The sequence below is a fragment of the Lampetra planeri genome, chromosome 14 (genome assembly GCF_965212315.1).
Source record: "Lampetra planeri chromosome 14, kcLamPlan1.2.h2, whole genome shotgun sequence".
NCBI lineage: Eukaryota > Metazoa > Chordata > Hyperoartia > Petromyzontiformes > Petromyzontidae > Lampetra > Lampetra planeri.
The window spans coordinates 3903988-3928242 of NC_136120.1; the positions used below are offsets into that span (position 1 = coordinate 3903988).

The 24255-nt window shown below is 43.5% G+C and overlaps 1 protein-coding gene across 1 annotated transcript in view; it reads right to left on the minus strand.

Annotated features, from left to right (window-relative positions):
- Window positions 1-19677, minus strand: part of LOC144722318 (visinin-like protein 1) — a 42772-nt gene extending 23095 nt beyond the window's left edge. The window contains exon 1 of the mRNA XM_078600479.1: window positions 19244-19677. The gene's annotated coding sequence lies outside the window, so the exon portion shown is untranslated. The remainder of the gene's footprint in view (window positions 1-19243) is intronic.
- Window positions 19678-24255: the final 4578 nt, after the last annotated feature.

A 24255-nucleotide genomic window follows, 5' to 3' on the forward strand; every position in this document is an offset into this window, starting at 1 on the left:
ATCTTCCAGTGCCTCTTTATATTTATACAGTAAGGTGCACACTTGCCCCTGCACTATGCTAAGTGGTTGTTTTTTGTAGCACAGCAGGCAAACTAATAGTTTAAAGAATATTTTGTTTAACTAGTTGAGAACTCAAGCGAGCAGGATGAGCCTCATTTGCAAGATTGACCTGGGGCTTTAGTCTGCCAGTGGGGGGGCAATGATCGTTAAGTATAATCCTAATTGAGTAATTTAGCATTTGATAAAACGTGGACCCTGATGCCGGCAACACATTGGCTTTACCCATACTAAAGACATCAGAGGTGTGAAGCGGATGGCACGTAGTATTGTTATGCTTGTCACACCCACAGTGATAACCGGGGCGGCCGCCAGATTGGAACCGTGAACCTCTGCGACAAGCGATCCACGTGCTACCGCCAGGCCATGTGACCACAGCAGTTCACACAGGTAGAATTGAACCACGTGACGTGAAAAACCAAAATGTGACACGTGTTTATTTTCACGTAGCGATTGTTGATCAGACCATGACCATCAGCTCGCTACACCTGAGCACCCCGCTGATCATGGCATCTCAGCGCTTCTGACTCAGCGCTCTGACCCTTGAACCACCCTGCCACCTCCCTAATGCTTTTGCAATGTTTAAGTCTTCGTGACGTTATCCTTTAAAGGTCAATTTTATTTGTTAACCCTGTCCAGAATTGTAAACGTGCCATTGCTATCACGATGCGATCGCTCGGATACGCGGAATGATCTCGGTTTTTTGTCGTATAAAAACGCGATAACGTTGAGTGACGTATAATATCAGCCTCTTGCGGTGGCTCCTGCTCCAATATCGGAACGTGACCATACTCTCCTCGTACAGACCATCTCGTCAGATGTTTACGTCAACACTAGAAGAGTGCCCGCCATTGGCACAAAAATGGTGAAAAAAAATGGCTTCCAAATTTCTGCTTTGAGAACAAAATAAATCGATTCAGTAAGAATCTGCAGAAGGCATGCCATGATGAACATAAGGAAAAAGCACATTGTCAAAACTTTAGCCTGTGGATGTTACTGTTACTATGCTGAGTATGATGGTTGCCAGTTGTGTTTCTTCTTTGCCTCATTATGCACATTTAATAGCACACAAAGGTGTGCTCACAACCAGCAGGAAGGCACAACTCCCATCGTGCCTTGCATACACATCATGTGATTGCCACATGTCATGTACAGTGCTCTCAGCCTAGTCTAAGGTCACGAGCTTGGAAGTTAAATTTTACATTAACGAAGCTTTAATGTTTTATTTTAATGTTTGAATGTTATGTTGCCCTTTCCGGAATACACAGCCTTGGTGCCTTAGCGCCTTACAAAACAACTGTTTGCTTTTTGGGTTTGATATTTTTTTGTGTACACTAACACACAATTGGGCAATTGCTAAACTACATGTAAAAAGTTAATTTAATGAGTTGATTGTGATAATTTAATCTCCTAAATTATCTCAGCTCACTATCAATGACAATATAATAATGCCCCTTATTCAGAAAATTTTCATCCTTGTCTTGAAACTCACTTTCAGGTGGGTCATGCAATGGGATGTTTGGCCAATTCCACGAATTAGTATTTTGGCCCATGAAAAGGAAGCAGTACCCAGAGACGACGCACACCCAAGAGACGCAACCAACACAAGCAACTTCTTGGTTCTTTCGGTAAAGTCACGTAGAATGGAAATAATAAAATAATAAAAATAAAACATAATCAAATAATTCTCACGACGTTTTGGCCACAACGCAAGCAGCCGTCCTCAGGTGGAAAACAGGTCTGTCGAGAAGACAGAGTCTGAATTATTATGTCTTCTCGACAGACCTGTTCTCCACCTGAGGACAGCTGCTTGCTTTGTGGCCGAAACGTCGTGAGAATTATTTGATTATGTTTTATTTTTATTATTTTATTATTTCCATTCTACGTGACTTTACCGAAAGAACCAAGAAGATGAATCCCTGCAGTCACGAAAGCTTTGAATCGAAACACAAGCAACGTTCCGCGGATGGATTCAAGAATCCACGTTGTGCGGCAATCTCCTGGCCCCATCGCAGCCCAAGCCTACAACACCATCTCATTACTGACCAGGCTCCACAATGCCTACTTTTCGACAAGATCGAGCGCATTGAGAGTGCTTTGGTTACAGCTGTTGTCGTTTGTAATTTGTACGATTCTTAAACCACGAATCGTTACATTATGAATCGATATTTGCCGAGCGATTCAATATATGCAGAGCCAAGATAACATATGCAATTATGCATAGCGTATGAAGTTATGGCTTGTGCCTGCATGCATATGTATGACACGGGGCTCATTGCAATTTTGACCTTTATTGAATATAAAGTGTTGACAATGTTCCGCGATTATGCAACGAGCAGACAGCTTCACACCCTCTCCCCGGGCTGCCTTGCCCAGTGGCACTTCATTGTAAATGCGAGCAGGGCCGCTGCTGCGTGCTGCCCTGCGCAGGGTCACGTGGCGGTCAAGACGTTAAGTGATGCCGCGCATGCGTTTGCCTGGTGGTTTGCAGATTTGTGTGTGGACGTTCACGACTTCAAAAGCCATCTCCTGCGGGTAACATTCCAGAATAGGGCCACCCCATGCCATGAGGGTCGTTGAGGGTTATTTGACCATACTCCAACGTGCTGGTTAGTGAAGGTGGGAAGCAATGATATGGGATCATAGCACAGTACAACAATGGATTGCACTGCAATTGCCCTCTGCTGCCCGCAGTGTGGCTCCTGCAAAGTTAAACTATGAACAATTATATATTTGAAATAGAATACAGCACTTTGCTGTACACAATACATTGGATCTTATTGCTTAAAAATCCAAAATTCCTACAGTCAATATAGGTAATTTTTTTTGTCATAAAATAGTCCTAAAATGTTACGAGGTAATAAAAAAATAAAATTGAGATTTACGCCCCCCCCCCACACACACACACACAACAATAATGGTACGTATGCGTATTTAAGTGCATTACAAATAATGCCACCCAGGAAATCATTTACATAATATCACTGCATTCAGGTTGTTTTGACAACACTGTGAACAACTTTTTGAGAATTTGGGAGGAAATCCGAACACCCAGAGAAACCCCAAGCACATGAGGGATAAACACTCCTATCTCTTGGCCACCTTGGTTTTTGTGTCACTCCAATTTTGGTGTCACTCCAATATTGGAGTGACACCACTCTTGGCCAACACCAAGCAGTGCCAAGTCACGTTCCGTAAAGAGCAATTCGCCACATTTCCGTAATCTGATTCAACGCGTATGCAAAATGTAACACCCTGAAATGTGCTAGGCTGATTGAGAATAACGAATATGAATAGAGGTTTTTCTTGTCATGCTTTCAGTAGTAATTGGTGGAACAGGCTTTAACGAGCATCAACTTGCTCCACTTAAAAATCTCGTTGGGTTCAAACCCAGGCTCAGTGCTGAAGGCGCAAGGTCCCGACGTGGCCATCATGGATCCAATTGTCATGGCCTATTGTTATTTAATTATCATAATGCAGCATTTACTTCGGAATTTATATTCTAGACCCTGTGAGAGTCACAAGAGTAGGCCATTATTTTCGAATGTTCTCCCAAAAATCTCAAATTAGAAACATAATTTCACAAATTCTGAAATTAAATTACATGCAATTGTTTTTCTTCCTGCAAAGCTGTGTAGCCTGGCTACTGCGTCGTTCTCGGCATGAAAAATGTATTGATTGATAATAATAATAATGTGTAATGATCTCTGACATTTTTATGAAGGTTACACCGTGTTGAGGTTGCATACCAAAGTCTACCCGGCGCTTTTAAGCAAATTATATTTCACGTTTTGCTAAGATTGTTCATTTTTTCCACATTTTTTGTTATTTCCTTACATGCCTCGTAGGCAAGATAAATAATTCATAACAAAACAACTCAGGACATGAATAATACACTACATTCTTTTTTGAATGCTTTCCAACAACGAACAAAAAATACAACAAACCACACATGTACAGCTTGTTTAATTATTTCAAGCATATTTTTTGTTGAGCTATAGTCATGTCAACAAATATCTGCTTTATTTACATATACGATCAATTTATTTGCGTACTTAATTCGGACAGCTTAACATGTAGGCTTTTGTGACCAATATTGTCCATAATTATAGAGGTTAAACCCACCACCACCAAAACTAGTAACGAATTGGCATGTTTTGTATACGTGACAAACCTTACTCATTGGCTGTGTCGGGTGGTGGCGGGTTTAACAAACATTTATATTTACGCGATCTAACCCAAAAACCTCTATTATGGTTAATTCGGACACATGTTATGTGACAATGATCAGAATCAGAATATGTATTTATACAGGAGGAATCAGATGCGCTATAAAGCTCTTTTTTACAGATGCCCAGTAGTTCCACACATACGTACGTCCAGAAATCTAAACGGTGAAGTTCTTGCACGTGTGTCATCCGTGGTTCAGGACATAGGAGAGCACGCACAACAGAGCGAGGCATTCCAGAGTCTCAGCAATTTCAGTCTGACGGCGTAATTCTCACAGCGGACCCTATAACACGGAAAAATATGACCCCACTGTGAGCCTCGAGCATCGGAGTGATTAAACTGGTACAAAAATATATTACTGGATGCAGGGGATGCCATTTTATTGCATTTCACTCAACGGAATTCTCTTCCACCTTTTAACTGGCACCATGAAGCTCGTGGATCGTGTTATGCCACTCGTGGCACTCGCCTATCGCTTTTAATTAAGCCGAGGGCACAAACATCGCTGCGAGAGGTAGGCTGCGATGGCTCAGGAGGGATATTGCTTTGCCCTTGTCGGAGCAGTCAACTGGCAACGTTGAATTCCTGGGTTAGAATCTTGCTTCACCAATATGAATTTGTCGAAGTCAATCCACTCATCCCGTGCCACCTCCCTACCTTAACCCCAACACATAAAATAAATCAACTATTTTTTATTTACCAGGTAAGTTCCACGGAGCTATATAGCTTTTTTCAGAAGCGACCTGGCCACAAATGATAGCCCAGCAAAGTGGCTTATCACGTGGCGTTTTAAAGCGGCCAAATACTCTAAACGCGTGTTTCTAAATGTGGAGGAAAAAACCGGAGGACTTGGAGAAAATTCCACGTGACCATGGGGAGAACATGCAAACTCCAAATATACAGACGTGAGAGTCGGGGTCGAACCTACGACTCCCTGTATACCAGGCGAGGTAGTTAACATCTCGCCACCACGGTACCCCAAACATACCCAACAAGAAACACGTGCACGCACATTTACACGCGTGTAATAATACATGCCAATTATTTTCCAGGATAAACCTGACTGAGTCTCAAGACTGGCCTTCAGAAGTGGCCCTGCAATGGCATGTCGTGTGTGAGAGAAAACCCACCACGGGAAACGAGGGGCGACGCTCAGCATTTCCATCTCATGGCCACACCTTGCAGCCCCATGCCGACAACACCTGGAAAGTCCTGAGGGGTGGTCACCCATTCAAGTACTCAACAGGGCTCAATGCTGTTCTACTTCATAAGATCCAATAAGATTTACGCGCATAGGAGCATGATTCTGGTATTATTCGCGTTGCCGTCTCACCGAATTGAACACAATTAAAAACTACACGCGCATGTGCAAACAGTCGGTGATGATGGCAGTGCCAAAGAAAAACACAATTTATCTACCAAATTAAGATAAAACAGCTTCAAATATGGCGAGGATTAACAATGCGCAGCGGGGACACACATGCCAATCTTAAATGTCATGCCCATTAATAAGCCTTGGCTCACAGCTCTCATTGTGCCTCAATGTCTCATTTGAAAGATAAAATCTGTTTTGTGCAAATCGTGTTTTACTCTAGGGGCATGGGATGCATCCTGTACAATGCTCCCTAATTGCTCCTCGCTTGCTCGGTTATTTCTTTATGGTGGTTACAGCGACTTTGGGTACAAATGTCCCCCCCCCGTATATCGCCACACACACGCACGCACAAAGGATATTAATATACGTTACACACACGCACGACAACAGACGGAATTGTAATGCTCATGCAAGGTGGCAGCGATGATCTTGCAAAGCGTGTACTCTCCTTCTGCGGATCAAGCAGCTTTCGATGCGATATTTTCATGACATTTTTACTTCATGTAAATGTCATTTTTCGCAGTGAGATGAAAGGGAAGATTAAATATGAAAGAGGCGGTAACCAATAAACAGTTTTTTTTACTGTAAAAAAAAATATTTTTTAGAAATATAAAATATTTCTCCCCCTTCTTTTCACGGCATTTCTGGCAAACGTTGTTTTGGAAAGGCACTCCGATGTTAACATGTGTTGCCTTCCTCTGTAACGCTTAGCTGTGCGTGCGTGTGTAATTGTATACATGTTTGATAATTATCACAACCGTCAATGAGAAACAGGGAACATCGGCACGAGCGTACCGACTTGTGCGGCGGGGGTGCATTTCACTCTGCGCTCACGACGGCTTTCTTGCAAGGCTCGTGCCTTGGGTTTGGTGGTACATGCTACAGGGTTTGGTGGTACATGTTGTGTATGTCGTTTATTGTGAAATTTCGGGCACAGTTCCTATGATCACTGTTACATTGCTTATGGCTTTATTTTGGTGATTTTTTTGGTTTGGCCACGTTTGTTTGTTGTATTACGGCGTTAGAATGATGGCTTTAATCTAAGTTGTCTTGTGGTTGTTGTTGTTGTTTGACTTGCATCCCACTGGGATTTTTGCACACAGCGTTGGTGTACGGTGCTTTTTTTTCTGGGAGACTTTGCAGTTTTTTCCTGGATTTTTCTGTTTGCGCATAGTCACTTTAAGATGTTTTCTTGTTCATATTTTTTGTTTGTTGCGGTTGCACCCGATTCAAGAGCCGAATGGCTCACAGGGTTATACCTAATAAATGAAACTTAACTGAAAACCGTCGTTAGTTTGGGGGCGAGCGTGCACGGCGATGCACGCAGCATCCTCGTCCCCGTGTGCTTGTTATAGAATATTGCCATAGTACGCGCGGGGCATCGAGGCCATGGTTTTTAAATCTTTTATATTAAGTTCGCTTGCTTGCTTAGGACCGTGCAAATCTTTCGGTCGTTTTTTAACCCACTTCCCGTGATCCCATCGAGCTGACATTTTCCACACAGACTCGTTGTGCGTGACAATTAATGTTCGTGAAAATTTTTTCCAAAATTTTACGCTTTTTAGGACAAAAATATTATATTTAATTACCAATTGCTTAATGGTGCAATGCAATCATCTGACCCATAGGTGGCAGCCACCTCAAGCCAGAGGACGAGAGGACTCTAGCCGCCACGCATATAAAGGATTTATAGTGAAAAACTTTGTTTTTACGGGTTATACTTATTTGTGGATCGCATCGGTTGGGCACACTCCTAGGCGTGTTGGGTTGCGAGATATTCGGGATGTTGGCAGCGAACCTGTCTGCGTGGACCGTATGTTTGGGCAATCTTTTGGGCTCTCCAGTTTCTGCCCACATCCAAAACACTTCCGGCCACACGTGCCAATGCAGGGGCCTCTTAAAAGTTTTGATACACGACATATTTTACCGGATAAAATGTCATTATAACATTCAGTATCCTATTTGTTATGGAGAGATGAAATCAGCTTGTATGCCGGTGCTAAGTGGATTACCACATCCCAGGGCCACGAGCGACAGTTACATCGCAGGATCGTGAGTGATTGTAGTGGCTTAGGAGGCCTTCATCCAACAGTGGATCGAACATTGCTGCTGCTGATGATCCTACGCATCATATATATGGCACATGACGCATCAACTATTAAATATTGGGCCTTCCTCTGGTGTACAATACTGGTTTAAGGACTCCCCTTGTGCCATCCGTGGGTCACACAAACCAAATTATCCATCCTGCTCTTGTTTATTTCATAGGCAGAAACATAATCTTGTTTGGCGATATCACAAATAAGATGCAGATGTTGGTGTTTTGATCACCCCCCTCTGTAATGATGATGCATCGTCATCAGGGTCAATATTCTTTTCAAGAATTTATAATTTTTTGGTCTCATTTTGGCTGTCTCCTTCATGGGCCCTGCAGGATCGTGGCAGATGGTGGTGGCTTGGGGAGGCCCTTTCTTTCACTCGAAAAATGGATGATGAAGATGAGTGTTGCCGTCTTGTTTGCACCGCTTCTAATTTGTCCTGCCTCTTGTATTTTTTCAAAATAAAAAAACTCTGTTTAATCCAGTAGCCTAAATCACTGCATGTAAAAACAGCCCATAATATGCATAAACCGTAAATGATCAATTCTCAAGGGCATTGTTTGATGCGTGTAGCATAAGAATGAGAATCGATTTGATTCAGTGAATCATTACACGCCTGTTATCTGTGCATCCTTGCAGGGCATCCCAGAGGTACTGGGTATTCAGTCATTGTGAATTGGCTGGATGATTATCATTATTATTGATATTGTTTAAGTTCTGGACATTGTTTGTTACTGTTCCCTGTGTTCCTATCACCATATTGAGGAACTCCCCCCCCCCCCCACCCCCATCTGTGACAAAGAGCTTCATAGCTCATCGAATTCATCCAGTCTAAATAAGAGATTCTGATTCTGAACCGAGCACTGTACTCAAATGCTGCTGCCGCTGCTGCCCCATGATTATTTTATTAGCACAGGTTGCGAGGCACAGGCCCTGATACCCAAAATGCAAAGTGGCCAACAACAAACAGCAAGATTAAATACAACTAATTTCTCTTCTTGGTTCTTTCAGTAAAGTCACGTAGAAGGGAAATAATAAAAGAATAAAAATAAAACATAATAAAAAATGTTTTTCCCTTCTACGTGACTTTACCGAAAGATCCAAGAAGATGAATCTCTGCAGTCACGAAAGCTTTAAATCGAAAAATACAACTAATTTATTTGGTGATACTGTATTGGTAGCGGTGGGTTCGACCCGGACCCTGACGCCTGCTGTAGATATGGAGTTGGCATGTTACCCCCGTGGTCGTGTGGATTCTTCTCCGGGTCTTCCCCTCCACATTTAGAATCATGCCTTTATAGGATTTGGCTGCTATAAATTTCCACGTGATGATAAGCGACTTAGTTGAGCTATGATTCGTGATAGCCAGATCGCTTCTGAAAAAGATCTTAGTGGGGCCTTACCTGGTAAATAAAAGTAGTACAATAGCAACCAACCCCCCACCCCCCTGAAAATATTCAACAATAAAACTGCCTTAAAAAGGAAAAGTGTATAAAATGTGATGTCATCAGAGGTAGCAAACGGGTTTTGATTCCTTACCCGTACCCGGCCGTACCAGGGTTGCAAACGGGTACCCTACCCGTACCCGGCCGGGTACGGGTAGGGTACGGGTATCGGGTACCCGATTGCGACCTCTGGGATGAAGCCATGTTGCAGGCACGGGTGGGTTGATTCTAGGAACTTGAATTGTGAGAAGAGACAAGACGTTGGGAAATGAGTGACAAACAGTTACTCACTAGTGACTCACGGCCTACCCGTATCCGTAACCAGCCGCACCAGGGTCGCAAACGGGTACCCGTACCCGTACCCAGCCGGGTACGGGTAGCCGGGTATCGGGTAGGGTATGGGTATCGGGTACCCGGTTGCGACCTCTGGATGTCATGGATCAATGGCACCTTCTTCACTATCCCTGTGGCCTCTCTATTTGCTGACACGGCGATACGTTGCCTATTATAATAGTTCTGCTCAAAGCAGTGTTAGTTATGAATATGCAGAGGGATTTTTTGTTTGTTTGCATAAGTTGCTATAGAAGTTCATAATCGAAAGTATTTTCATAAAACTTCCCAAAATCTGTATGCAACCTTTCAATGTTTAGACAATTGTTGCTGGCATGAAGATATACATGTTCAGTTGCAGGGATCAATTGGCTATAGATTGGCATTCGTTCTACTGATTTTGTAGCATAAGACCCATATGGAATCATGTTTATCTCAGGCAAGCGTGGCTTGTGGGTAGGATATACATTTAATAGTTCGCACTGCACGTCAACTTTGGATTCCTTAAAGGCACGTTCTTCATATTAGTGGCTTGAAAACGATCATCGTGAATGTTGTGTGTGTGCAGGGTGCGGGAATATAAATTGCACACATTTATTGGGCTGCACGAGATTGTTAAAAAAAAAACCGAATCCATTGTCTTCTCTTAGTCTGGAACACATCTTCATTAAGCTAGCGTATGCCCTTTTAGTTTACCAAAAGATATCCACCAAATTTAATTTCAAACGTACTCTTGGCATCTGGTCCAAAATTATCTTTCCAAGATCACAACCAGATGTCAATGTGACTCGACTTGAAAATCATGTCATGGTTCTTTTGCCCGATAGCCTTCGTGCTGTATATACCACTGGGCTGTGTTCACTTCAGCCACGCAGATGGGTGTGTGTGGTTCCACTTGAGCCTATCTGGGTAACGAGGCTTGTCAATAATGGCCTCGATCAAATCAATCACTAAACCAATTAATATTTAAATTATGGCCATTGATCATGTATAGTCATTACCCAGCAGTATAAATGGGTACACCGTACCACAGCTAGTCAATCGGCTAGGCTCGTGTGGTGGGGTAAAGTGTAGGTATTCCCACCTCTTCCAAGGCATCTGGCCAGTGTTGAAGAGTAGACCGAAATACCCTCTACGGCGGCTCTCTCGAGCTCCTTCTAGTGGAAGTTCTGATAGCTGTGGTATGTGCGAGCAATTGCAGGGCTGTACCTTTACATTTACATATAGGCACTGGCATTTGGGTTGTATCCATCAAATGTAACGCACACCAAAACCTATATTTATCCACCCGCGTTGGAGTCAACTCAAGTCGACTAGTGCCCACTCAATGCTCGAACAGGCGACACCATATTTGTCATGTGGGTCACCTAGCTAGTCATCTGATGATCATATGTCGTATGTAGTTCTAGTACAGGATCTATAAATCTACTTTTTGGCGGGCCACATGTATGCTGAAATTCTTTCGCACCGTACGTAGCCAACAGTGCTAATCGGAGGTGCGGGGGAAGGACAACAAACTAAAGACAAAAAGCAGTTCTAAAGAAATGAGTTTTCAATCTATATTTAAAAGTGTCTAGGTCCAGTGGCTTTTTAATAATAAGATATACATGCTGTTAATTGGCCACGGGACATTGTACATCACGTGCACAGATCTTATGGAGCGATGTCATAACGTCAGAACCAAAGGAGGGAACAGGTCTGAAAGGACGTCTACTGCAGAGGCGGAATGTTGAAATCAGCTTGTGCAGGAGAGAGATGGACTTTGGCTTCTGGGACCATGTGGGACGGTAACGATATGAGGCCTTCCTCCACCAGTGGATAGACCATGTATGATAATGATGTAAGAGTAGTCATTCAGAATCTCTTGAGTCCCTGGATTCAAGTGTCAGGCTTTGGATATTGGCCTTCATGAGCCATGCGAGTGAAGCTACACTTTAAATAATGTAACCCTTGTTACGTGGTTTAATTGTAAAAAAATAAACTGCAAATAGACACATGAACATGTACAATCCAAAAGTGCCCCAATGTAGTGTGTGTAAAATAATTTAAACGTGGCAATGCATTGTGGATATATAATATTGAGGCCTACATTTGCATATGCATGATTCACACCGCTGATGAACTTGCAAATGCACCTTACAGCCCATCCAGGCAGCTCATTAAATGTAGGAAAAGGGGTTGAATGGCCGATCCTTATTTATTTGCAATTTATGACCTGCATTAACCTCCCAGGTGCATCCCTTTGATGTGCACTGCATTCTGAGATCTCTGAATTTATTACATCTTGCATTGACGTCAGTGTGCTGTCACGGCTCTCAAGACCCTCAATGAGTTTGTGGGGTTTTTTTGGCCAAGGAAATGTCAACGAGAATTGGTGCCGTGGCAAGGACAGAAGTTTGTAACGAAAGAACTTTGCTATCGCAATTGCTTTTTTGAGAACATTTTCAACAAATTATTTTTCTTCGTTTTAAAAGAAAAATGTGTCCTTCAAGAGCAATATGCCAGCTTCACGTGTCGAACAATCTTCTCCATTGCCATGTAAAGTACATGAGATTCCTCCGTGTGGTATGTTGATAGTCTCTGCCTGGCTTTCAACAAATGCACAAAAAAGCAACTCCTATAAATTATGTTTTACACTCAATTTTCCCTTGCTTGGCTCTGAGGTACCCACCCATCTGCACCAACGATTTTATAGCATAGTTTATGGGAGGTGGTAAGCCAGATCTTTAACGAATGTCAGACTCAGGCCAGTGATGTCACTCACAGCTCACTTATTAATGGGTCGTGCAACTCTGTGATTATCATGGTTCCGCGAGATGAAAATTCGTTGTATTTGGATGCCAGTGGCACAATTTTGATATAATTGGCGATTTATTTTTAAACGCCCACATTATTAAAATATGAAGCGAGGAATTGCAAAGCAGGTGGATGCCCTCAGGCAATAATTGACCTCAAACCCTTGAATTTGTTCACATTTGTGATTCCCTGATGGTAGGACTTGACATTCAAGGAGTGGTAAAAATACCACGTGGTCTGGCCTACGGTCTGAGATAGCATTCACCTCAACACACATGAATAAAAATGCAAAATAAATCATGAATCACAATGATCTCCTACCTGATTACATAACGGACATTCAGTTGTATTCAACAAATGACTTTCAGATAATAACATTTGATGATAATGATATCCATCATGATTTTTGGGGTTATTGGTTCTTGTCATTATTGTTAGTATTAACTGGCAATCATAATATAAATTGTCCACCATTTTACATGGTGTTTGTGTCACAGAACATCTGAAAACACCTCGCAAGAATATATAGTATTCCACACGTATCGGTCCCTATGAAACTATGGTCACAGGGGCCTCTGTTGATAAACGTGCAATACATCTCAATTTCTCTGACCGGGTGAAATAAGGGACAGTGATTGATTTTCATTCCAGTTGCATTTTCTGCACTTTAAACAAACAGGACCGATCGCTGAAAAGCACCACTTTGTATAGAGAATACATAAAAACACAGGGGTGTCTGCTGGGCATTTTATTTTTACATCAATAATTCCAAGCACCAACGTAATTTAAGATTGCTGCCACATCGCAGGGCTCGATCAAATGCGAGTTTGGGGGGATTAAGCGGTTGTGGTGACCGGTGCTCCGAGGGAGAGACAGACAAAGGTGGGATTCTAGATGCTGTCTTTAACACTAAATAACAAAGGGAGAGGGGAGGGGGGGTTCTCTCACCCAGTGCTAAAATTAGCCGAGTCTCAGCAGTTGCCCTCTCAGCTACCATCACGAATTGGAATTCTCAGAGGTTGGGTAAATGTAGTGTCAAAACAACGGCAGCGGCTGCTGGCGGCGGGACGTTGATGATGAATTGAACAAGCCGTGTTGGGAGGCACGGGGAACACACGTGCACTTGGATCAATGTCAGCGCGGAGAGCGACACACCACCTACGCTGCCCGCCATAACGACTCGGCGGTAATTTAGCGAGTTCGCCCACCATGCGTGAGGCGCCAATACGCAAGAATATTTCACCAAAACCCCTCAGTTCTCTGGCTAATGAATCGCTGGCTGTTTAAATATTAGTGAAGTAGTGTTCCTGAATATACTAAAAGGCGTCATCTGGTCGAACACCATATGAGACTATGCTCTAAAGAAAGCTGTCTCTGGTGTGGACCAATCAGTTTCAAAGACAATGCATAAATTATCAGAGTATAGTTTTTTTTTGCATTTGACTGCAAGTATTGTGGTTAATGTAAGCATGGTTCCTTGCAAAAGGTGTCAGTTTTGTTGCCAAAAAAAGGGGAAAAACCCTATTAGTATATTTTGGTACTGGCAAAGGAGGACCCATGATGTAGTGTTCCTGAACTCAAGCGATCAATGCGTGGGGCTTATTAGCAGTGGCTGACCAAAACCAGTGGGGACAAGTCTCTAATATGACATCTTTGTCATAAACTGCATGATCATATTGCAGTTTATGTCCTTCAAACTTCCTGACACATGCCTCACAGTGCAATAAGAGGTTTTTGACCCTCTACAAAATGGTATCAATTTTATGACCCTGACGGGATGATGGGCTGAGTCGACCCCTTGACCTGGACTCGAATGTATGACCTGATTTTGAGAGATGTTGATGGTTTGGGGAGACCTAGATCTAGCAGTGGATAAACCATGGCTGGTGATGATCGTGATGATTGTGCTCCTGGTCACACATATTCATGAAAAAAAAAACACTGAATGCCGTACCGCACACAACACAGAACTCCTCGTTTATACTTTGCATTTCTTTAAATTAATATTTTTTTCCTTCCGAACGCCAATTCTCACAGTGTTTGACCCTGCCACGTGCCAGGAATCCGTTGGTTGCGATCACACGTCGCCAACGCTTTCTATCCGCTTACATAATATCTGCCCATCTTCACCTTTATATTTTGAATACAATTGATACAAATTCAGGTTGTTCTGTATTAGTGTTGGTCGTTTCATGTTTCAAGCTTATTTTGTTTTACCAGGTGAGATCTCAAGACACCAGGATAGTCTCATTTGCAAGAGTGAGCTTCGCCTCCAAAATGACAGGGGCAAAAAGCTAATAAAACACAACAATGAAACAAATAGAAATCAGTACAAACAAACAATGGTATCACATGAGAAATCAAAAATTTTGCACAAATCAATGTCAAATAATACATTCTCAGCTCGGACAGATTATTCTTTAGATGTTCACAGCAGCAATGACAACTCAATCGACATATTAATTATACGAATATAGGGTGACGATTGGACCAATTATGTAAACGGACAAGGATATGCGTAAAATGCAATTGCAAGCGATGTTATTGAAGATAATCGACAGTTGTAGGAGTTCGTAGGCGAGCAACAGAATCCATCCTTCAGCAGCGAGTCAACGCTGTCGCAGCCACATTGGCAGCACGTTCTATAGCGCTGGAAACCGGCTGCTACTAATTGTTTGGTTCTTTCGGTAAAGCCACATAGATAGAAAAAAAAAGTGAATACAATAAAAATAACACTAATGTAGACTGTAGCCTGGTTCTTAATCGGAGTGAGTGTACTAGCAATCTATAATATGGACTGTAGCCTTGTTATTAAGTTTGGTGAGTGTACTGCCAGTTTATAATGTAGACTGTAGCAATGGTTATTAAGCTGCAATGGTTATCGGCCGCTACAAACACAGGGACTGCTGCTGCTGCTGCACCCGGCTTTAAAACACTCTGGCTACGAACAATGGTGCATCTGTGTTCGTGTGCGTATTTGTATCTATTAATATGTACGTGGTGTGAAAATATTAATAAGGAAGTGCGTTTATAGCGTGTTGAGCATGCAGGGTTAATGCTGCTCGGCCATAAATACACAAACCTTGGTTTGACTCCCAGTCTAACACATTAGCAGCAATCCATATTAATCACACGCCCTTGTATGGGCTTCCCCTAGGTGGACTCAGCCTAAAATTAGCATTGATGCCAGCCATGGAGAGAAATTGGCAACTGGTTGTGTTGCTGGCCCCACCACACCAGCCTCTCTTTACTGGCATTTGCAAGAATAAAAGAGCTCGCCAAGAAACTGACAAAGGGGCGTGTCTTTATAGATGCGCATGAAGGTACGTGTGCGTGTGTAATAGTGTGCTCGCTGACATCACTTGCCCCAACAGTCTATTGCAGCTATACGGGGGAATTTTGTCTTTGTTTTTTGTAATAGTGTGGGGAGCGGTGGCGGAGTGGTTAGCGAACTTGCGCTACGAACCTGGTGACCTGTGCTCGTTCTAGATTTAAAGCTTTCGTGACTGCAAGGATTCATACTCTTAGGTTTTTTCGGTGACTTTACCGAAAAAACCTAAGAGTATGAAACCTGTGTTCGATTCCCAGTCATGGTTAACGTCAGTGGTGATTATCTGATCTGGTCCTGGGCCTGCCCCAAGTTGACTCAAATTAATGCCTGGCACGGTGTATGAACATCAGCACTAGAGAGACAAAGGTGGCTGGGAATGGATCTCACCACACCACCTGCTCATGTCCCGCGCTGGCATGCTTGAGTGCCGACTACCAGCACCTGCCACCACGGTTCGTATGTCTATCTATATGTCTACATGGAAAAATCTTTGTCTGTGTGTGTGTGTGACATAGATCAATTGAGCCTGGACTGAGCATCCTGTCGGTTGACTCAGCCTCAAAATTAGTACCTGGCACTGGACAACAATCGTGTGGTGGTCCCACATCGTCCTGCCAGTTTCTCACTAGAGCTCTCACTAACGCCACTTGCTTCAACGGCGTATACACGCAGGATGAAAGGGAACACTCATTGTCTATGTGTGGCTAATGATGTTGGAACTGGTCCTGGTCACCAGCTCCCCAACCTTCACCAACCCCCGCATTGACCAGTTTGGTGAAGTAAGGTCAAGCAACCCCCGCGTGCCCGAGGGGGCACGAAGGGCAGTGGATTGAAAGGGAGCTGTAAATTCTTCACTTGAGTGCGTTTACGAGTCAGTGTGCACGTCTCCGTGTGTGTGAACGCACAGCAAGCCCTTTGACAATCCACTGCTTCACGAGGTCTCGCCACGCAGTGTGGATTATGAGGAGCTATTTGACCATACGGTAACCAAGCTGGAAAGGCATGTATTTATAGATGCGCATGCCTATGTAGGTAGGTTTGTGTTTATAGGAATGGGCCATGAAAGTGTTTTACAGCCACTGCGTATACGATTTAGTCATCCACTATGTATGCACGATTAGGTGTGTGTCTTTTATAAGTGCGTGCATATAATATATAGTACAGTATGTGTTCATTCATTGGTCTCTAGATTTTATAGATATTGGTCTTTATATATATGAGCATGTTTTTACACAGTTATCAGTAACTATTATACAAGGTACATGATTTAGGCTTATCACATTTATATGGAACGTATATGTTGAATATGTATGCAATCGTAAGCACACAAGTGTTGTATGAGTAAAGTTTAAAGTCGGTGCTTCACTGAATGTATAAAGTGCCAGGTGAATTAAAATACAGTCGTTAAATCAATGTCATTTCATTTTAATGAGTGGAAAGGAAGACTTTGCCATTTCATGAATACATCTAATTTAATATGCATGATACACGTTAGATGATACAGGTGTGTGTTTTATTGTCTGGCTATGAATAATTGTGCTCTGGATATGCACAATGTTGATAGATATTACACGTATGTGTTTATTATAGCCGTGTATGCGTTCGACATGTATAATCACCCGGGATCTGCTCACGCGATTTGGAAGCTAAGCAGGTATTTAGCCTTGATAGTGCCTAGATGGGTGCTCGCCATGCACAAACAGTTTTCCGTAGGGCTTGCAGGCTGGGCCGTACGTGGTGGGCAGTAGAGGGCAGTGCAGGGAAGCCCGTTGTTGCACAGTACTTCTGTGCGTCTGCGTCTTTGCTCCCCCGCCTTTCACAAACCCGCACAAGCCAGCATGGTCATCGGCTACGGTAAAAAAAATCACCCTCGCGACCTGCACAGGCGTGGGGAGGGCCCTACATCAAGCAGTGGAGTGACAAAGGGCCAGTACATGACTATATGAACACAAGTACACGACACCGGTGGCCACGTTCAATTCCAGCTCACGGTAAAATAACCGTGGCGAATATTTGAACACGGTCGTCGGCCTTAACCTCGGTCGACTCAGCACCTGGTGCGGTGTGCAAGCATCAACACAGACGATACAAAGGCGGCCGGCGAGCGGTTTTGGCCATCCAACCCCTCGTGTGCCGTGCCAACCTTAATAGGTGCTCGCAAACAGCACTTGGCCCAACATCCTGTTGTGACTGTCGGGAACATGTTTGTCTTTGTGGTATTTCACACCCCACCCACCGCGTGCCCACCTGTTTAATGAGGCTTTATGCCACTACCAGCAGCAGCAGCAGTTAACGCCACCGTCCTCACAGCCCTTTAAATGCAACGAGGCCCCCTTGCGTGCTCGCTTGTTAATAATTATCCCTGGATATTCCGTGGCATCACGGGAGGTTTCGCTCTCGTTATAAACTCCCAGTAATCGCCTTCGTTAAAGACCTCGCCTTGCCACCTTTTTTTTGTGTGCGCGCGAAACGCGGTGGATTTTTCGGGACATCGATGTGTGGACACTTCAGCTCACTGAAGCATTTGCCCACCCAGTGCCAGCGGTTGTCACTTTAAAAAAAAAATTTCCGCTGCTCGCCGAGCAGGGCATATTGCATACATCGCAACGCAACGCTGCAGCCTTAGGGGCGGAGGGGAAAGGCAGCAACAACAACACATAGGTATATTTATATACATTTGAACACATGTACAAATGCACGCACGCACATACGTATGTACGCATATTGTAATAAACTGCAGATAACTGTCTAATAATGTATGTTCCATGCGAAGAGGGTATACGTGCATGATTGTGTTGTATACAAACGTATACATACATTGATTACACAATGTACATTAATAGATGAGCACAGTACGTGGTAATTTGTTGGGGTTTTTTCCCCATCACACAAAACAATTATCGATGCAGTATCATATACCCTGACATGTTCTCAATTGCCACCTTCTTTCCAGATCTCTCTCTCTTGAAAAATATATTCCAGAGGCTCTCATTCGGTTGTTAATCACAATTGTGATGAACACACTCCAGTGATACATATTGACGCTACTTTACATGCTATTTGCATATACTGCATGTTAAACGCTGAATGTATATACATGCATCTTACCTCGTCTTTTTGGGGTTTCTTCCGAAAATAATACACCACGATTGATTTTCGCATTGAGTTATGATTGCGTCTAACATGCGCATTGGGTTGGTGAAGCGGTGGTGCGGTGGTGAGCGCCATTGCGATGAGAGTCCCGCAAGCCGAGTTGGATTCCCGTCCATGACATTACAAGCGAGTGCGATGTCAACCAGTCCTGGCCACCACCTCCTTCAACTCAACCCGGCACTGACCAGCGTGGTGCAATATGGTCAAACAAGCCTCACTGTCATCATTCACCAGTGGATTGGCAAAGGGCCGTTAATTCGAATTATTATCACGCATTGGGTTCATGGATTTATACGAATAGTGCATGCACGTTGTGCAATCAGCATGCTGGAATACGTGCATAAAAGTGCATATTTACTCCTGCCGGAGCGCGCTGCTTATACAGCAGCACGCGGTGCGTGATGTAAACATGTAGTTTGTAACTTACCGGTCTTGTTGATTGCGCCGCGGTGTCTTCTTCCCACGGGTGTGATTGGCGATGGGAGCCGAGTCGTTCAGCAGTCGGGAGTGGCTCGAACACCCAGCGCCGGCTAGCCTGCAGCAAGACGATGCCCTCTCCCACGCAAGCGACGCGCGAGAGGGTGAGCTTGCGAGGAAATTTATAGAAAATTAAATGATATCAAATTGAGTGAAAGCTCTCCCCGGTAGCGATAATTGCTGCTGATGTTGTTTTTAGTTTTTGTTTAAAGTGCACTTGAAAGGTGCAGAGAGACACGGAGCATTAACGAGGCAGTGAATAGATGCGCGGGATGGGACACAGAAGAGACGGCGCAAATTTCTACCTTGGGCACTTCTGGTTGGTTGGTGGTGGTACGCGCGCACGCGTTTCACATTCAAGCTAAAGGCACTCCCACACCTCGCCAGCTCCACCAGTCTCTCTCCCTCTCTCGCCTCTCTGCACATAACCCAAAGGCAGGAGGGAAGGAGGGAGGGGAAGGGAGAGGGCACTTTAGCGCAGCCCAGCGGCTTACGTCACGCCCCGGGACGGCACGAAAAAAAAACAACGGATAGGGGAGAGGCTGGTGAGGAGGGGATTTTTTTTTAGTGGCTGCAGTTTCCATTGTGCACTGCAGCACCTCCTCCTCCTCCTGCTTCTTCTTCTTCTTCACTCCCCTCCCCGCATGTTCACCGAGCATAGACAACAATAACAACAAAAAATCCCCGCATTATTAGAGGAAATTTCGGAGCAGTTGCTGCCAGGGAAAATGCCACCGCACTTCGCTGGCCGGTAGCCCAGAGACGTGGGCGAGCGTCGCGATCAAAATCCACCGGGAGGCGGCGAAGAATTAATACGAATCCAGTGTGGATTTGATTTAACCAGGTGAGGGTGCGAGAGTTATTTGAGATACAAGGGTTATTTTTGTTGGTGCTTGGGAGACTTGATTAATTGATTAACTGTATTTACTTGTGAATTGTTAATAGTCATCGTTGTATGGGGGGGGGGGGGGGTATTTTTACTGGGAATAAATGTAGCTCTGGTAAACCATCGCAAATAAATACGGGGTCTTTCATTTATAACAATATATTATTGGTAATGGCACCCACAATTCAGAGTGGTTGGTGAGAATGGAACAGACGTGTCTCCAAACTCACTTGCTCAGTGAAGGGCATACATACCGAGCAAAGCTACAGACGAAGCCTCTTAAGATGAATGAATTCTATCCATGCGTGGCACACAGGATGTAGCGTTAAATCTCATCACTGTAGAATTGCATACACACTTGGATGCACAGCGCTGATGAATCTCATTTAAACAATTAACAAGCAGCGTGCGCTTACATTTAGATGGTGCAGCGGCCTTCGAACGATAGGCGCGTGACGGACGCAAACAGTACAGCTCGGTAATATAATTACGCAGAAAAGTGCGCTTACATTAATTACTATTCGTCACGCGGATATGGCTGCTTATCAACATATCTGTTGCCTTTTTTCTCTCCAATCAGATCAACTGGCTTGATCGACTTTGGCAGCGCGCGAACAGTCGGGCAACAAACCTGGCAAGAATGGGAGGTCTCCCCTCCCGTTAATGGTCTCGTTCACGTGTGCGCGCATCCTAATTAAGGGGAGCACCCTGCCAGCTTAGCCCGCACTCCCACCCCTCTCTCCAAACTCATCACACAGCCCAGTGCTCCGACCAACATAAAAAATTGCAGCCGTAACGTGCGACGCCAAAGGGGATGTTTGGTGGCAATTTGTTTCCACATTAAAGCGCCTTTTCTCAAGTGCTGTGGTTGGAAATGGTTGAGCAAGGGAACTGCAATGCAATTTCCCGCAGCTCGAGCAGACGTGTAAAATGAGTCTTGACACGTGGATTGGACCACAGATTTGTGAATATCTCTATGACGTGGAGACATCGCGTTCTGTTCCTTTCGCCTTCTTCGGGGCAATGGGAAAAGACAACTTGCTTCGTTTAAGCCAGTTGGTGACAACCAACCTGCAATCTACAAGTACCACAAACAAAGATAATTGTTTTTTACCCTTTTATCTGGCAACAAAACTGACACCTTTTTTTACAAGGAGTCATGTTTGCATTAACCACAATACCTGCAGTCGGAAAGCAAACAAAAAACATAACTCTGATAATGGATGTACTGTCCTTGAAATTGATTGGTCCACACCCGAGACAGCTTTCTTTAGAGCCTAGTCTCACATGGTGTTGGACCAGATGACGCCAAAAGGCGCACAACTCAAGGACAAGGACCATCAGAGTATGAGAGCTCGGGTAAAGCATTTACACCATTGGAACCTCATTTGCCAGTAACAAAATATGATAATTGGTTTTTTATCCTTTTATCTGGCAACAAAACTGACACCTTTATTTAGCGTCATCAACACCATGTGAGACTAGGCTCTAAAGAAAGCTGTCTCGGGTGTAGACCAATCAATTTCAAGGACAGTGCATACATTATCAGAGTTATGTTTTTTGTTTGCTTTCCGACTGCAGGTATTGTGGTTAATGCAAACATGACTCCTTGTAAAAAAAGGTGTCAGTTTTGTTGCCAGATAAAAGGGTAAAAAAAACAATTATCATATTTTGTTACTGGCAAATGAGGTTCCAATGGTGTAAATCACAAACAAACTCAACAAATTCGTCGATAACACCCACCTCAAAAGAATAGGTACAGAATAGGTATAACGTATATGTAAATGTTCATCAGGAAACGGTTTAATATGTCATTCTCATCATTCTCTGCGGTATAAAAACATTTCTACCTACGTGACTTTATCAAAATAACCAAAGAGTATGGATTCCTACAGTCACGAAAGCTTCAAATCAAGTGTAAAATTCAGTCTCCAATTATTATCCACCCTATCCCTCAGTTTTTGTTTTGGTATTTGTGCTTGTGCACCACAGCCAACGGAGCAGCATAAAAAAGATGTGTAATATACAAGATGTGTAATGTACAAGGAGTTTGGCTGTTTCCATGAGTCACTTGTGCCTCCTTATTGACGGTTATTTTGGGGCCATCTTCTTAATAAAACTCACTCTGTCACCAAGCATCAACGATCACTTTGACTGTGTTATGTTTTCGCGGCTGTGTTGGACAACTTTCCGACGTGTTCTCCTGCGTGTTCTTTCAGCACAATGTCTGACGTTTAACTCCATTTGCGGGGCGCTTCTGTTCGGAACTAAAGAAGATCCTCGCATATTATTCCAAACAACAGCGGTTAATCCCGACAACACATCATAGAGCTATAAATTAATACTATTATGACCGAACACGGTTATTAATTTATTTCATTAGGTTAAAATATCACGATTACATTTCTGTAGTTAAACACTACTACGTAAGGACAGTTTTTTTTGGCAATGTAATTGTCGGTAATATATAAAAAAAAAAGATCTGCGCCATCAAACAGGTACACACACTGGTTCTCTTTCTGTTTTACAAAACGGGGGGGGGGGGGGGGGGACTCATGTAGTTTTAAACATTCACTCTATACAGCAGACAGTGCGCTTTGGCAATTCCCTACAGAAATTTACCGCGCAGCTGTGGAAACGAAACCATTCGCATCGGCGTAAACTGGCTCAGCTGGGAGAACACTGACCACCATAGGGGTATCCAGCCGCAAGCCTATTGAGACCTTCCTCCTGTTTTAAAATTAATCCCCATCCCCACATCAGCCTCCCCACTCACGGGGGTTTGTGGACACTCCACACCGGTGGAAGGGCAAAATTTGACCCAAAGTCTCACAGGGGTGGAGAGGAAGACGGAGGAATTATCTGCGATGGGCAACACTAAAGTATATATATAAATAAAGCGCCGTGTAATGGGGGCATATATAGATGTGATTATTCAGCGTGCAGACCCGAGCACTTTGCGTGTCATCAATTTGAGATCGCGCAGAACGCTTTCTCTTGATGCAAACGAGTGTACGACATCTTCTTGGTTCTTTCGGTAAAGTCACGTAGAAGGGAAGTAATAAAATAATAAAAATAAAACATAATAAAACAATTCTCACGACGTTTCGGCCACAACGCAAGCAGCCGTCCTCGCCTGAGGACGGCTGCTTGCGTTGTGGCCGAAACGTCGTGAGAATTGTTTTATTATGTTTTATTTTTATTATTTTATTACTTCCCTTCTACGTGACTTTACCGAAAGAACCAAGAAGATGAATCCCTGCAGTCACGAAAGCTTTAAATCGAGAGTGTACGACAGTGAGGCGACAACTCGATTTGCAGACATTATTTCGAAATTGAGGACGAAAAAAATACCCGCACATAAAGTAAGCTGGTAGATTATAATCACTCAGCACAATTTTTTTATTGCCTGGAAATTAGAGTCTGTTTTTTTTTGCCAAGGAGGTGGTCGTCGTGTGACTCAGCTGGCTGATGCAATTGACTGATGCAATGCCTGTGATAAGAACATTGAGCCAGTAGCACTGGGTTAATATGCTCCCGCCTGATGTAAAATTCATGTTCACAAGTGCAGTGAGTTTGAAAGTCTTAACCCAAACACCCCGTGCTTGTGTTTGTACAAAAAGGTACAACCCTGCAATTATATTCTTGGTTCTTTCGGTAAAGTCACGTAGAAGGGAAATAATAAAATAATACAAATATAAAACAATAAAAATTCTCACGACGTTTCGACTGCAACACAAGCAAGAAAATTTGAAAAAAGTGGCGGTTTTTCCTAACGTTAGGAAAAACCACCACTTTTATCAAATGTTCTTGCTGTGGATTTCACACCTGATGATGATTGCTTGTGTTGCAGTCGAAACGTCGTGAGAATTTTTATTGTTTTATATTTATATTATTTTATTTTATTATTTCCCTTCTACGTGACTTTACCGAAAGAACCAAGAATATGAATCCCTGCAGTCACGAAAGCTTTAAATCAAAACCTTGCAATTGTTTGCCCATGCCACTGCTGACAGAAGGGCGTCCACGAGAAGGAATTTGAGAGAGCTCCTGTAGAGGGTAATTGGCCTACTCTT